Source organism: Molothrus aeneus, chromosome 2 (genome assembly GCF_037042795.1).
Source record: "Molothrus aeneus isolate 106 chromosome 2, BPBGC_Maene_1.0, whole genome shotgun sequence".
In the NCBI taxonomy this organism is placed as follows: Eukaryota; Metazoa; Chordata; class Aves; order Passeriformes; family Icteridae; genus Molothrus; species Molothrus aeneus.
In genome coordinates this window covers 45704637-45718025 of record NC_089647.1, presented here as the reverse complement: position 1 = coordinate 45718025, position 13389 = coordinate 45704637, and positions in this window count along the sequence as shown.

The following is a 13389-nucleotide window of genomic DNA, read 5'->3' as shown; positions in this document are numbered from 1 at the left end:
TTCTTCTGGTTGAGAAGCAAGTGGGGAAGCTTGTTCTTTTGGCACAAATTGACTTTGGAGTTGCAGTTTTGGTGTGACAGAAAATGCAGTCTGCAGTAAGCTACATTTCCCACCTTTAAAACGTCTCTTCCTTATTGTGACTATTAAATTACATTTATTAGAACCTCTGGTTTGCAACCTTCTCTAAATTTCTTCCATTTTGAACGTGCATAAAGTATTTGCATCAGTCAAGTTTTAATCCTTAGGTTTATTTACTTTGCTGAGCTAAGTAGCACTGCCTTGCTGAAGGTTCTCCCATGGAATATACTGAGCCAGCCAGAGGAAGAACTGGAATAAAATCTGCTCAATAGTTTTTGAGGAACAACAAAGCAAAAGGCATGAAAAACTCGTTAATGCTAGTAAGGAGCAGGACACAGTGACACAATTGATCCTGTGCTCACAAAAGCATAACTCCTCTTTCTAATAGTTGGAACGAGGCTGAAGAAATGTTTTTCTGGTGATTTAGTGCACAAACATTTTTACATGCAGGCCTTCTCAGTCTGTGTCCCCTATTGCATGTTACTGTCTTTTATCCTATGCATCTGAAAGCAGAAGAGCTGTGGTTTAAATTTGCTACCACACAAATTGCCTGGTGATTACCTTGCTTTTGTCCAAGTAGAGCTACTGGGATATTGGGGGACAAAGGGGTTTCAATGAAGTGCAGGGCAAATGTACAGCAACGTCGTGAACCTTGATAACTGTAGATCTGTGTGATGCAGCTGTTGACACCTTCCACAAACCCAGATGACAATAACCTGGCAGATCCACTGTGATAGAAAAAAAAAAAAGAAAAAAAAAAAAAGAAAAATCTTCAATCAAGACTTCACACAGATTTTTTTTTTAAATCAAAATTAAGTTTCTAATATTGAGCGAAAAGTCCCTTCCTGATTCAAACCAAAATCAATCATTCCCAACAATATATCTCTATGACTTTCAAAGTCATCTTACTGGAAAATTGTTTGAAATCTCTGGAAATCTCGCTGTGACCCATACATTGAAGGTGAATGCTCCAAAATCTATCAAGCAACAAGGAGAAGATAATATTCTTGACTCTGAATAATTGGTAAGGAGTGTTGGCAAGTCTAATGGACCAGTCAACTGACCATGAGTAAGTACTAGTCTAATTTTAAAATCTTTCTCTTGAATCATGGTATTTTTCCCTTCCAAAGTCATTGTACAGGAGCTGTTTACTAGGAGCTCACATTCAGCAGATGCCTGCTCTACCTACCACATTGCATGTCTGCTTCCAATTAAAACCATTCCACAGTGCCCTGAGGGGCTGGGGAAGAGGCTCCAAAGTTCTTCAAAGGATTATTTCAGCAGCCATGGATGCTCCTATGGGAGCTGAGGACCAGGAAACTGCTTCATCTCCAATGACATCACTGTTTATGCTCTGCAAAGACCCTTAGCACTTGGATCAGGTGTTCACTTAGACCTTGGGAACAGATCTCCTGTTCTGACTAATGAAGAAGACTTGTCCTTGATCGTTACATGTATATTTTCCAGCTTATTTTCCAGCTTAAATGCAATGAGTTTCTTAATTACAACTCCCTGCAGCTACTAAAAGACTAACAAATGACCTATCTTGATGCTTCATCTTTATGCAAAGTCCCCAGAAAGTGCCTCTGTGCAGCACTCCCAGGTAAATGTCAGGGGAAAGGTGACCTTGAGCAAAGGGTGCCACCAGGGAGGGGAGGGAGGGCTTGTGATGGAGCACTGTCCTGGACCAGGAAGGTCGGAGTCCTTCTTCCACTGCTTCCTTTCCCAACTCACAGAAGTCTGCAGGTGCCACATTTTAAAGTAGCATCCACAAAATCAGCTGCACTCCATGGTGTTGCTGCTCAGAACCTGTGGTCTGAAGTTTTATGATCCAATTTCTCTATCACTTAAGTGCTTGCACTGGGCAGTCTCAAAAGCACTGCACGGCTGAGTCTGCTCTCCCAGGAGTCACAGATAGGCTCTTGCTCTGGCCTCATCAGACTTCTGCTGGTGTCACTTGAAACTCCTAAGTCCCTTGGACAGAGGAGAGACTTGAATAAAGATTCTCTGGGTTCTTGAATGAGCAGAGGTTGCCTGGGTAGAATCATGGTGGTGATGGGAGAGGTTGAGGCAGTAAACCTGGGGCAGCCAGAAGCCTCGCAGGCAGCAGTGTCCTCTTTTGCTTCACAGGGAGATGGTTGCCTCCAGGGAACTGATGTGGCTCAATGTGCTTCAAGCGCATATTCAGTTTTAGGCTAGCGTGGGAACAAATGGTGCTGAGCTCCTTGCATGGAGCTGGGAACATGCAGGGTAACATGAGGTATGCAAAGAAAGCAGAAATCTCATGACCAAACAGTATTTTAAGGACAGAAATTATATATGTCATGTAAAGCAAATGTGTTTCATTCCTGCCCTGACTTCATTTATTCACCTGTAAAGACAAAAACACAGCCTAATTTTGCAAGGAAATACATTTGAATAAATAAAGGCAAATATGTCTTAGTAAATATGAGCAGGGAAAAACCTCCTTTTGACTATGGTTGTGAAGACACTCATCACAATCTAAACTGAACGTGAAAAAATCATCTGCTTTACTAAAGTAATGCAGAGGATCTGAAAAACATTGAAAACAAACAAAAGGATTGTTCCGAGTAGTTCTTAAGGAAAAATAGAAACCGATAAGGATTTGGCTAGGTTTGGTCTATCTTTACAGTTGGGATATATTGAATCTACATCTGTCTTTCTCTGACTTTCTACCTCTCACATTCTGCATGAATAGATTTTGTTTACTGACAGATAACAAATTACACAAAAGTGCAGCATTTATAGTGAAGAAATCACCCCTGCTACTCCTTTTCTTAGAGATGACTTTTTCCCCCTGTTAACTAATTATGTTTTTGATCTTCCCGATTAGACCACATCCAGTCATTATCACACCAGATTTAGTGTCTGATTACGCAGCTGCTGCATCTGAACAGCTCCATTCAAATCAGTAAGAAATGCTTCTATGCAGCAACTGCAGAAATCGTGCTTGAATCCTTTGCCTTCTCAGGGGCTTAACATATTTATGTCTATCATCACTACATGTTGTTAAATTTCCCTGTGTTTTTTTCCCTGGAGTCTGATAGAAAACACCATAAATCCGCATGTTTTATGGAAAAACAGTTGGACAAGAAAACAGAGACAAGTTAACTTGTCTATGCCAGATCTTAATTCTTTCTCAAGATGTAACATATTCAGCCCCATTTGAAATAAATGACTGTATCAGAAAACAAAACAGACATCAGAGCACAAGCAGAAAGGCAAATGTCAGCCCCTGGCTCTGAAATAACTGGGGTCCTCAGTCCGAGCTATGAAACCTTACATTTCTGCCTCAGCGCAGGCAAACACACAGCACTATTTATAGCTAGGCCTTTTACTACCCTTCTGGTAGAATAGGCTTCATCGGAGGATTTACATGGCTAACCAAAAGCAAAAGCCTTTTGTCCTTCATTTCCATAAGAGAAGGCCAGTGTTAAGCTGGTGTTCATTGGGCTGAATTACAGAAAATATCAGTTACTAGAAAACCAGTTACTAATTCAAAGGCATCTGTTACCATGGCATAGGCCTTCTCTTCTCTCTCCATGCCCCAGATTTAGCACCAATGATGGGAGCTTAGAGAAAGCTCAAAAAGAACGGTTCTTACCTCTGGAAAAAAAGAAGCATAGTTGAGGAAGACCACATGTTTTCATGGCAACTGAGGAGTAAAGGGTTAAGACCTAGGAGATGGCTCTGAACCAATAAACAGCACAAAAGGCTCCTATTAGCAAATCAAGAGCCCAATGTGTTCCCATTTCCCCCCTTGTATCTTCAATTAAACCCTTTGGGCCACAAAGTTACTGTTCCTGCCAAGGACAACAATCAGCACGAGGTGATTATTTTAGATTCTGCTACATACCCTGAGGTCTTGGGAAAATGAAAACCACCCTTCCTTTCACCTTCAGATCTGATTTCCAGGGCAGGGCACGCCCATCAGCTACTGCCCATCCCTCCATCATGCAGTGCCAGCTGCGAGCACCCAGGCTCCCCCCTGAGATGCCACTTTCTCACAGATGCCTGCTTCTTCCTGCCTTCCAGATGGCGGCAGCAAGGTTCTTAACAAGCTCCCCAATTTCTCTTTTCCCCTTGGGATTCCATTTCAGTGTTATCTTGTCACATCTGTTTTTTTCCAGTTGGATGATGTGCAGGAGCTTCCTCCAGAGGTTACCAACCTGCGGCTCCTGTGGCCTGTCAGACCTCCCTGCTGCAGAAACACTCCCACCCAGCGAGGATCTCTAATGCTCTACTGTGCCCCAGTTGCCCAGCAGAGGCAAGGACCACTTCGCTGAGGTTTGTAGGCTGCTTGTTTCCTTGTCTTGTTCTGCATCACTGAACCTGCTCTTTCCTCCCTAGGGCTTTTCCTGAAGGCTTCTCCAGGCTCTCTGGCACTGTTGTGCGGCTGTTTAACATGGTTCAGGAAGGAGAATAGCTGCAGAACAGGGCAGAGAATTGGAGTCAGGCTGTGATATCCTTTCACAGATGTCCTCCTGTGACCTTCAGTGCAGAACCACACCCCTTTGCTTTTTCCACCTCTAAGTGGGGATTGCCAGCCTTCCAGGAGAAAGGTTTCACGTGGCCAAATTCTTCAAATTTTGCACAACTGCAAGTGTTTGTTTAGGATGTCTTTGTACTCTGCTGTGAACTGCCAGCGGGATGAGAGCCTCTCCATGTTGTGTGTGCTGGAGCCACAGCCCCAGAGTGCCAACAGACCAGACAGAAGGAAAGCATGGGCATCTGGAGAAACTGAGCCCACACTGAGGAAATGTGTCCAGGTGGAAAAGGCACTTGCAGGACCAAAGAATGCCTGAATGCCTGAGTTTTAGTCCTGCCTCTTCCACTCCCCTGCTGCCTGCTTGCATGTGAACCAATGCACCTCCTTGCTGGGCATCTGCACAGCAAGTGTCATTTCCTGGAATACCTCCTGCTCCAGCTATTCAAGAGTGGTGAAGCAGATTAGCCCAGTCTGTGGCTGCTGTTTCTGTCCAAGCTTGTGCCAGCTCCAGGGATTGCTCTCCTCCATGACTCGAAGGTTTGACACAAGTTAGCTCCATGGTACCCTTCATCTGGAGAGCTCCGTGGGTGACGTGTGTGATAAGTTCCCACCTGTTGCCTTCCCCAACCATCCCCTTTTGAGTGGCTTTTACAGCACACTTCCAGTGAGGACCTGTGACACACAGAAGGGCTCCTGTGCTACACAAGCACTATGGCTCTCAGGCTCTGACCCTGCTCTCGGAGGTGATGGGTGAGATCTTCACACATTGCTTAGGCCAGAAGAGGACCAGATCTCTGCAGAGGGTTTTTGAACCCCTTGTGTGTTAGAAAAGCTACAGTGCTTACAAGGCATAACTTCAACTGCTGTACAATTTATAATTTCCTTTAATTTCTTGAAGCGTTCTAATTTTTACACTGTTGTGAAAGGATCTTTGTTTACAATGATTGCAAAGGGTAATATTTCCAGCATGGGTAACCATGGCAATGAGTAATTCTATTCTTAGGAACTGTGCCAGCTGCACGAAGGCCTTATAGTAGCACCCAAGCAGTTTGCTAATGAGAGAATTCTCATTTATTGTAAGAGAACATTTTCCCATGTCCACAAGTTAGCCTGGTGGTTTCTTAAAAGCAAATCCTTTATCAGTAATACATGGGAAAAAAAAAAAACCACCAACAAACCAAAACAATCTAGTTACACAGCTCCTCTCACAAGTAACATTTTCATGTGCCTTTTTTCCTGTGGAAACTGTATTATAAGATAAATTTAAAAATGAAATCTATGGTATGCAATAGTATGCCTTGTTTTTGCTACCACCTTCTACAATAAGAATGAGCTTAGGATGCTCTAGAGCAGCAGTTTCTTGCAAAAAAGGACAACACCCTGTAAACTGACGCAAAAACATACAGGTTCTATCACTGGAGGAAGGACTTCAACTATTTTAAAATACTAGCTTTATACATAATTTTATCTGAGTAAAAATAATTTTATATTACTTATTAAAAATATATTACAGCTTGGAGTTTAATTACTTCAACACTAAAGCATTGAAATTGATTAAAATATTGTTCTTATACATGTGTGAACATGATTCCTATATTTGTAAAAAAGTATATAAAATAAGTAAAATATTTATTTTTGCTTGTTTCATTATTTAAATGCAATTTAAATTATTCTAAAAATAAATGTTCCAAATGGAATAGTTTTTCAGCTTATAGGGTTTAGGGTTTGTTCAGTAGAAGCCCTTAAAGAATAGCTAAACCATAGCTCCTGTCATTCCATGAAACATGGTCTCAGACTACAGAAGCAGCCAGGTGGAATAAAGCATCCTCTCCTGTTTTCAGAAAAACATTAATAACAATACCAAGTCTCTTACCCCAGATGAAAATCCTTAGGAAAGATTTATGGAGCAATTGTTGAATTGTGCAAAGTTGTTTGAAACACTTTTAACTTGAGGGTTTCTAGAAAAGCATTTCTCAGCCTTATGTCTTTGATCATACAGATGGTGAATGTGCCCAAATAAACAGCACAGCACAAGCCTTCAGGTTTTTTCATGTCACCAAGCAGATTGATCTCTTTTCTATGGTTGGTGAGTGATTCGGTGCCCTAATTAGTGGGCTCTGTTTTCACCAGCCTCTAAGTGACCTATATCTGCCCACAACCAGCTGTCGGGTGCCTCATGCAGTGCCCAGCCTCTCTCTCCCAAGGGCTCCTGATCATCACCCATTCCTGCTCTCCAGAAAACATCTTCTGCCCATGTCCCAAAGACAAAGCAAGACCCACCAGCTACATCTTCCCAACAAATTCAGTCTGGACTGACTTAAGAAAGACTCCTGCAACTTATGGTTCTGTTTGGCCTGGGATAGTTTGGTTCTTCTGTAGCTCAGTACGCCCCCACCTCTTTAGCATTTTAAAAACTAGGTCAGTTCTGACATGAAAACAGCCTGCAAAAGCCTTAGTGATTTTCCACCAGACTGTCACAAGTCAATGACCGATTTTTTTCTTCCACAGTTTCTTTTTCCAGCTAAGACTGATCAAATGATCAAGTTGCTTGTTTTTCCCTCTGCCCCCTGAAGCTGAAAATACTGATTTTGAGGAAACCTACAGCTCATTTGCTTCTCTCCCTCTATTTCCTGCCAGTATGGATGGACAGCCCCTGAGAGGGCTGGTCCTCCCAGCCCAGGCACCTTTGTGCCAGCAGGGCTCTTCCCCTGCTTCAGTCGGCACGGCAGCAGGGTGCCAGCCCCTGGGCAGCCAAGCCCAGCTTGGACACACGTGCCAGGGCATGGGCACTGCAAATGGATCTGCTACCTGCTGACTGGCAGCTTTCCTCCTGGATGTATGAAGCCCTGCTGTCTCCTCTCCCTGCTTCCACTGGAAGTTTTGAGTTTTTTCAATGGGATGGTGACACAGGAATAATTTGTGTGTTTCCGTGCACTGACCCGATGAGCCCGGACAGACCCAATGGCAAACTTGATGAATCCTGCAGAAATCGCCTAAAAGAGAACTGGTAGCTGACCTTGGGCTGCTGACCTGATCTAAACCCTACCTAGTAGTTGCTGCTATTTTCATGGCTGCCCCAGATAGCTGCCTGAAGGCAGGAATGCTCTATTTTTGGGTTTTGTTTTTTAATTTTTTATTAAAAGATGTACTGACAAAGAAAGCGCTACAGAAAGGGAGAAGCAAAAAAGCAGGGCAGGGGGCAGGGGAGAGAAAAAGTCACTTCATAGAGCTCTTCCAGATAGATGACAGATATCCAAGCCCAGGCTCCTTCTCAGAGGTTTAAATTCAGTGTGCACTTCTGAAGTTCCACGGAGTTACCCTTAATTTATCCTGGAGTGTAAGCAGTCCTAGCTGGCAGAGCTGCTGCAGTAGAGCAGGACAAATGATGAGGGAACAGGGACATTGCAGCAAGATTAGAAAATAAGTCTGTACTGAAAGGGGAGATTTAAACAAATTCATGCTGGGTTTAGAAGCTTGTGGTGGGACCAGTGTTTTGCACAGTGCTGTGGCCAAGCAAGCTGAGCTGGCATCCCTCCTTTTCACTTGCTGTGGGCAGCAGACCATGCAGAAACCCTCTCTCCCTTTCAGGTTGTCTATGGGGTGCCCAAAAAGCTCTGATGTGGGGTCTCGCACCACAGAGGGTTAAAGTGCTGTATTTTCTGAGGCAGTCCTGTGTTGATCCTTCTCTGTGGGCTGCAGTGGTTCTCATTAGAAGCAATTAATCTCCAGTGCTGTGCTCTCCTGTCAGCTCGTGCCGCTGTCATGGGTCAACTCATCCATAAGGAAGCAGCTGGGCATCCCACGCTGACCTCAGCATCTCCTCTGATGTCTCGCTTTGCTCTCATCCCTCACAGGTGGTTTGGGTAAATATGTGCAGGGACATAATACCTTAATGACACTCACAGCTATAAGCCTCACAAATGAGGGAAACCTGGACAGCTTCTGCTGCTGCTGCAAATTGAAGTTTAAGACTGGATTAGAAGCAGTTTGAAAGATGTGAGCCATTCCACTGTGTCTGGGAGCTCTGCAATCACTTTGTGAGAGGGCTAAAGGGGAATCAGTGCACTGGTTTGGAAAGTGTTTTCTCATAGGTCTGTTCCTTAATATTAGTGCCAGCTGTAGATGATGTGAAACATTGCCTTACCTCTCCAGACACCTCTCCTCATAGCCAGACGTCACCCATCTTTGGCACCCCTATCACCATAGATGTTACTGCTCAGCCAGGTCAGAGGTATTTTCAACACCCTCCTACCACATGAGTCACCCTGTGGCCTTTGTACAAACTCATTTTCTACTCAGGGCTATGGCTGGTGTAAAGCAACTGGACCTAAGGGCTTCACTGCTGGTTTTACAGGTGGCACTGTCTGTCCCAGCAGCTCCCAGCACACAGGCTGCCTGTTGCAAGGCACCTGCCAGTAGCCAGCCAAGGACCATAGCAGGACTCAGTCTAAACTTTTTTCTCTCATCTAGTGATTGATGACCTGTAATGCAAATCACAAATGTCACCTGAGACATCACACTAATTTCTCCAACAAGTCTTAATTCTCCTGAACACCACAGAAACCCTCCACAAAACATGTGGGAGACATGGAAAGTATCTTTTGGGAAAATCTACTTGCCCTGGGACAAAAAAATTGATGCAAAACCACATGTCCTCATTTAACCTGCTCCACCAGAGACACAGGGAATTGTGGTATCCACTGTTTGACTCGCCAGCCATGTCTTCAATTTCTCATTTCCACCAAGCAAAATTGGTTTTTTTTAGAGCCTGTGTTCACTCAGCTTGTAAGCCATCAAAGAACAACTGCATTAGATGTAAAGGCTACAGAAACTCAAGTATTAGGACCTTGTTGTATGACAAAGTAACTTTGCCAGCATTAGGAATCTGGCTGGAGGTGACCTGTGGCCATAGGAGCTTCCACCCCAGAGAACCTGAGGGAGGTGACTCAGTAGCTCCTGGCGTAGCTGTACCCTCTGTAAGAGCTAGGAGTGGTAACCCTAGACCAGCACCTACACAACCCCAGTTTGTCCTACATCCTACATTATTTCTTTGTCCACACAACTGTCTGCTGGTTGTCCAGTCTCATTTTAAGTTTTGATGCATTTCAAGTGCACTTTTGACAGAATTTCACACAGAATTAATCAATGCCACGTTAATGAAATACACTGCTGCCCTGCCATGCTGCCAGCACCAGCTCTGCTCCTGCTGCTGTTTCTGAGCTGAGCAGGAAGAGCACACATGCCACCGTGTCTCCTTGTCAAAGGCAGAAAAACATCCTTTTGTAGAAAACTATTTTGACTTGTAGCTGATTTGCTAAACACGTTCAAGCACTGAACACTTATTAACAAGTGTCCCTGCAGAGTGCAGGCAGCACCCACAGCCCAGGAGGAAGTGTCAGGGAAAGGTTTTGGCAGCGTTTCCTGCCTTGCCTGCAGCCAGGAGCCAGAGCCTGGGAGCTGGCTCTGGGCAGCTGGCACGGCAGGAGGGATGGCTGGCAGGGCAGACCGGCTCTGTGCTCAAGCTGCCGACTCCTGCTTAGCTCAGCCGGTCCCTCCCTGGCGGATGCTCCTCCCTGGGCCCGGCCATGCCGCTGCCGCTGCCGCTGCCCGAGGCCTGCACCGTGCGCCGAGCCAGCCCCTTCCCGCACACGCCCGGGGGTGTCGGCAGAGGAGGAAGCTTCCCAGGGCCGGGAGCAGTTCAAAGGCTTGTCCGGCAGAGGCTGCAGAGGGAGGTGCGCGGTGGAATTAATAATGGATTTTGCAATGGGGAAAAAAGAGTTTCTGAATATGGAAAAAAAAATGCTGATCTAGTTAAATCCTCCTTAGTTGGGGGCTCTTCTGCCTGCTTGTGGCTAAATTGTCACTCCTGCAGTTCGGGTACAGGTAGCAGTCCCGTGCAGTGTGTTTTGTGTTTAGGCTCAGTATTGAACATGGGGCTGGGAAGAGACTGAATCTTTCAGGCTGAATCTTCCCACTTGTTTTTTCAATTAGTGCAGGTCTTGCCATTATCTTCCAGCATCTGTTGAGGAAGAGTCTGGAATGAATGATGACACTCTGCCGTTGTCCCTTGCAGTGGGATGATTTGCCATGATCCTGCCTGGCTGTTTGTGCTTTGCAAGCCCTGCAGAGGAGGGGGGGCAGCTCCCACCCCATGCTGCCCCCCCTGACAAGAGCGCCTCATGAGTGGGAGAGGCTTTGCTGAGGTGGGAGGCTGAGTGGTGGGCCCCGATGTGATGACTGCTCTGCCTGGTTGCTCTGCAGTGCTGTGGCTTCTCCCCAGCTTGCTGGAGGGAAACTGCCCTGCCAAGCCACAGGCAACCTTCTGGATTGCCAAAGGTGCAGTGCAGGAGTGCGGGGGAGGAGGATGCAAAGGAAGGCCATTGGGTGGAGGAAATACAACTATTTACCTCTCCTCTGCTAGTAAGTCTGCCTAAGTGCTGTGTCTCACCAAGAAGAGTCTGCTTGAATCAGTGGGTTATGCTGAAAAATCAATTGTAATGCAAATCCAGAAGAATGCAGCTCTCTGGTGGCACCCCAGGCGCTGTCAGGTCTTTCTTGGCTTGCAGAAGCATGGATTTTACTTAATATCCATGCTGGGCCAAATTATTCTCTCAGCTTAGGTCATTCTTGTCCAGTTATTCCTCAGACCACTTATTTTTCTTTCCCCTATAATCTCGACAGTCTTCCAAGAAGTGCTGAGCTTGTCTGGGATTTTTCTTTTGCCCCTCAGATGCTGGGTTATCTGGTTTTAGAGCTGAGGAGTGCTTCAGGGATCCTGCTGCAGTGAGCCTGCTGCAGACAGACTGCCCTGTGCTGTGCTCAGAGGCTGTAAATTTGCCTGAAAAACAAAAAAATTGGAGAAATGAGGGTAGCCTGGCCATTATCTGTTGATTTCCATTTTAAAGGAGCACCATAGACCAGGCAGTATTTCAGTGATGTAACCTAGTCCTGTACCCACAGGCAGAATTTGGCCCTCTGTATCCTGACACAGGAGGTGCAGGAAAGCTGTGGAAGTTCCATCAGGGGGAAGTGCATTAATTTCATGTTTTGAAATGTAATTCTCAGCATTAAAATGCATGAACAGAGATTTTACACTAAAATCGATGATTTCCTCTGAATTATTTTCTTTTGTGCCTTCTGCATTTTTAGCTTTTGTTAGTCATTTGATACACACCATTTTACAGCCTATCTTTTGTGCAGTGGCCTTTCAGCTGTCATGCTCTGATCACATTCAGCCTAGATGTATTGAGCATTTGTTGTTTGCTTTGGTAGTTTTTTAATGAATGTTTCATTTAATATTCAGCTTTACTTGCCATTTGTCAGCAAGATCAACATCCTGTTGAATTTCACTCTGGGCAACCTCGGTGCATCAGCTATGGCTCCTGTTTTGTTTCAACAATAGCTGCAAAAGGCCATAGGATCATTTTTGTCAGTCATGTTTAAAAAGTGAAGACAACAGAGGTCTAAATTCAGACCATAATGGAAATTACCCTCTTTTTTCTTTCCTTCTCAGGCTCTGACCCACTTTTTCCCCTATATCTCATCTTTAGTAAATGTCTTGAACTCCATCTAAGGGTGTCCTGTCAAGGGGAAGCAAGAATTATGTTTGCTTTCTTCCCTTGTTTATGCTGCATGGAGCAGGCCTAAGAGGTTTCTCTCTCTTTATCCAATAATATCCCCTTGCTTTCCTCTTATAATAACTCCAGGGCTTCTCCTAATAGACTTGCTGGATAACTGGCATAATAGAGATACATATGAAATCTGCTTTGCTGAGAGGAGTAACAGTTTTTCATTAAGACTATTCATGTTCTTTGGGGACTTTTATTCTGTTTCATTGAAATGCCTTCAAATGTGTAGGAGAAAATATATTAATGTTAAATGGTTGGATAATTCTGCCATCTTGCCCAGATAAGAGATGGGCAAGCACTATATGAGACATCCTGCCATTTCTTCAGCAAAATAGTGAAAGCCAAAGTTGATATTTTAAATATATTTTTCTTTTAGAGCTATAAGAAGCAGTCCAAATCCTCTTATGCCTTGTTTTTATACAGAAATAAAAGGACAAGCAAGAGCACAAGCCAATTTTTTTGTTTATTTGTTTTCCTTGGTAGGTCACTGCTAACAGAGCATTTTTTTTTTAAATCCCAGCAACTGCTACTGAATCCTGACCTGATTTGGAATATTTTCAAAGCACCCAAATAAAACCAGGTTGACAAAGCTGATTTCAGAGGCTGGTTTGCCTTTGGTTATCTCAGCCAGGATTGCCACAGGGGCAGGAGAAGCACCAGCAGACTGATCAGCCACTGGCTCTGCTTTCAAGAATACTTCATTACTCTGGAACAGCAGCATCAAATCCTATAAACTTCCTGACATGGCTGTGTGTTGGCCATGGCATTAGCAATTGCTTTACCTGAACAGTGACCTCCAGAAACACCTTTTCTCCTTCTCTTTTCCTCTTTGCATTTTCTTAAATTTCCTCTTTCCAACACCCATGGGCACCTTTAGTGCCTATAGCAGTGACCTTCCCTGCTGTTAGTTTCCTCTTCTGCACATTTCTGCCTGTTATTTCAAGGGGAATTGATGCTCTTTTGAAAGCCCTGGGAACTGACTTCCTTTTTTGTTACAGACACTGCAAATTTGCCATATTTCCCCCATAGCAGGGCTCCAGACCCACTTATTGTCAGTAATTTTTGCAGGATTGATTACTCCGAGAGAGAACGTATGAATAGGCGAATAAATTGACATTGACAACAGTCATAAACATCCTGGCTGTAAAATCCCCTGACATTTTTATAGCTTTT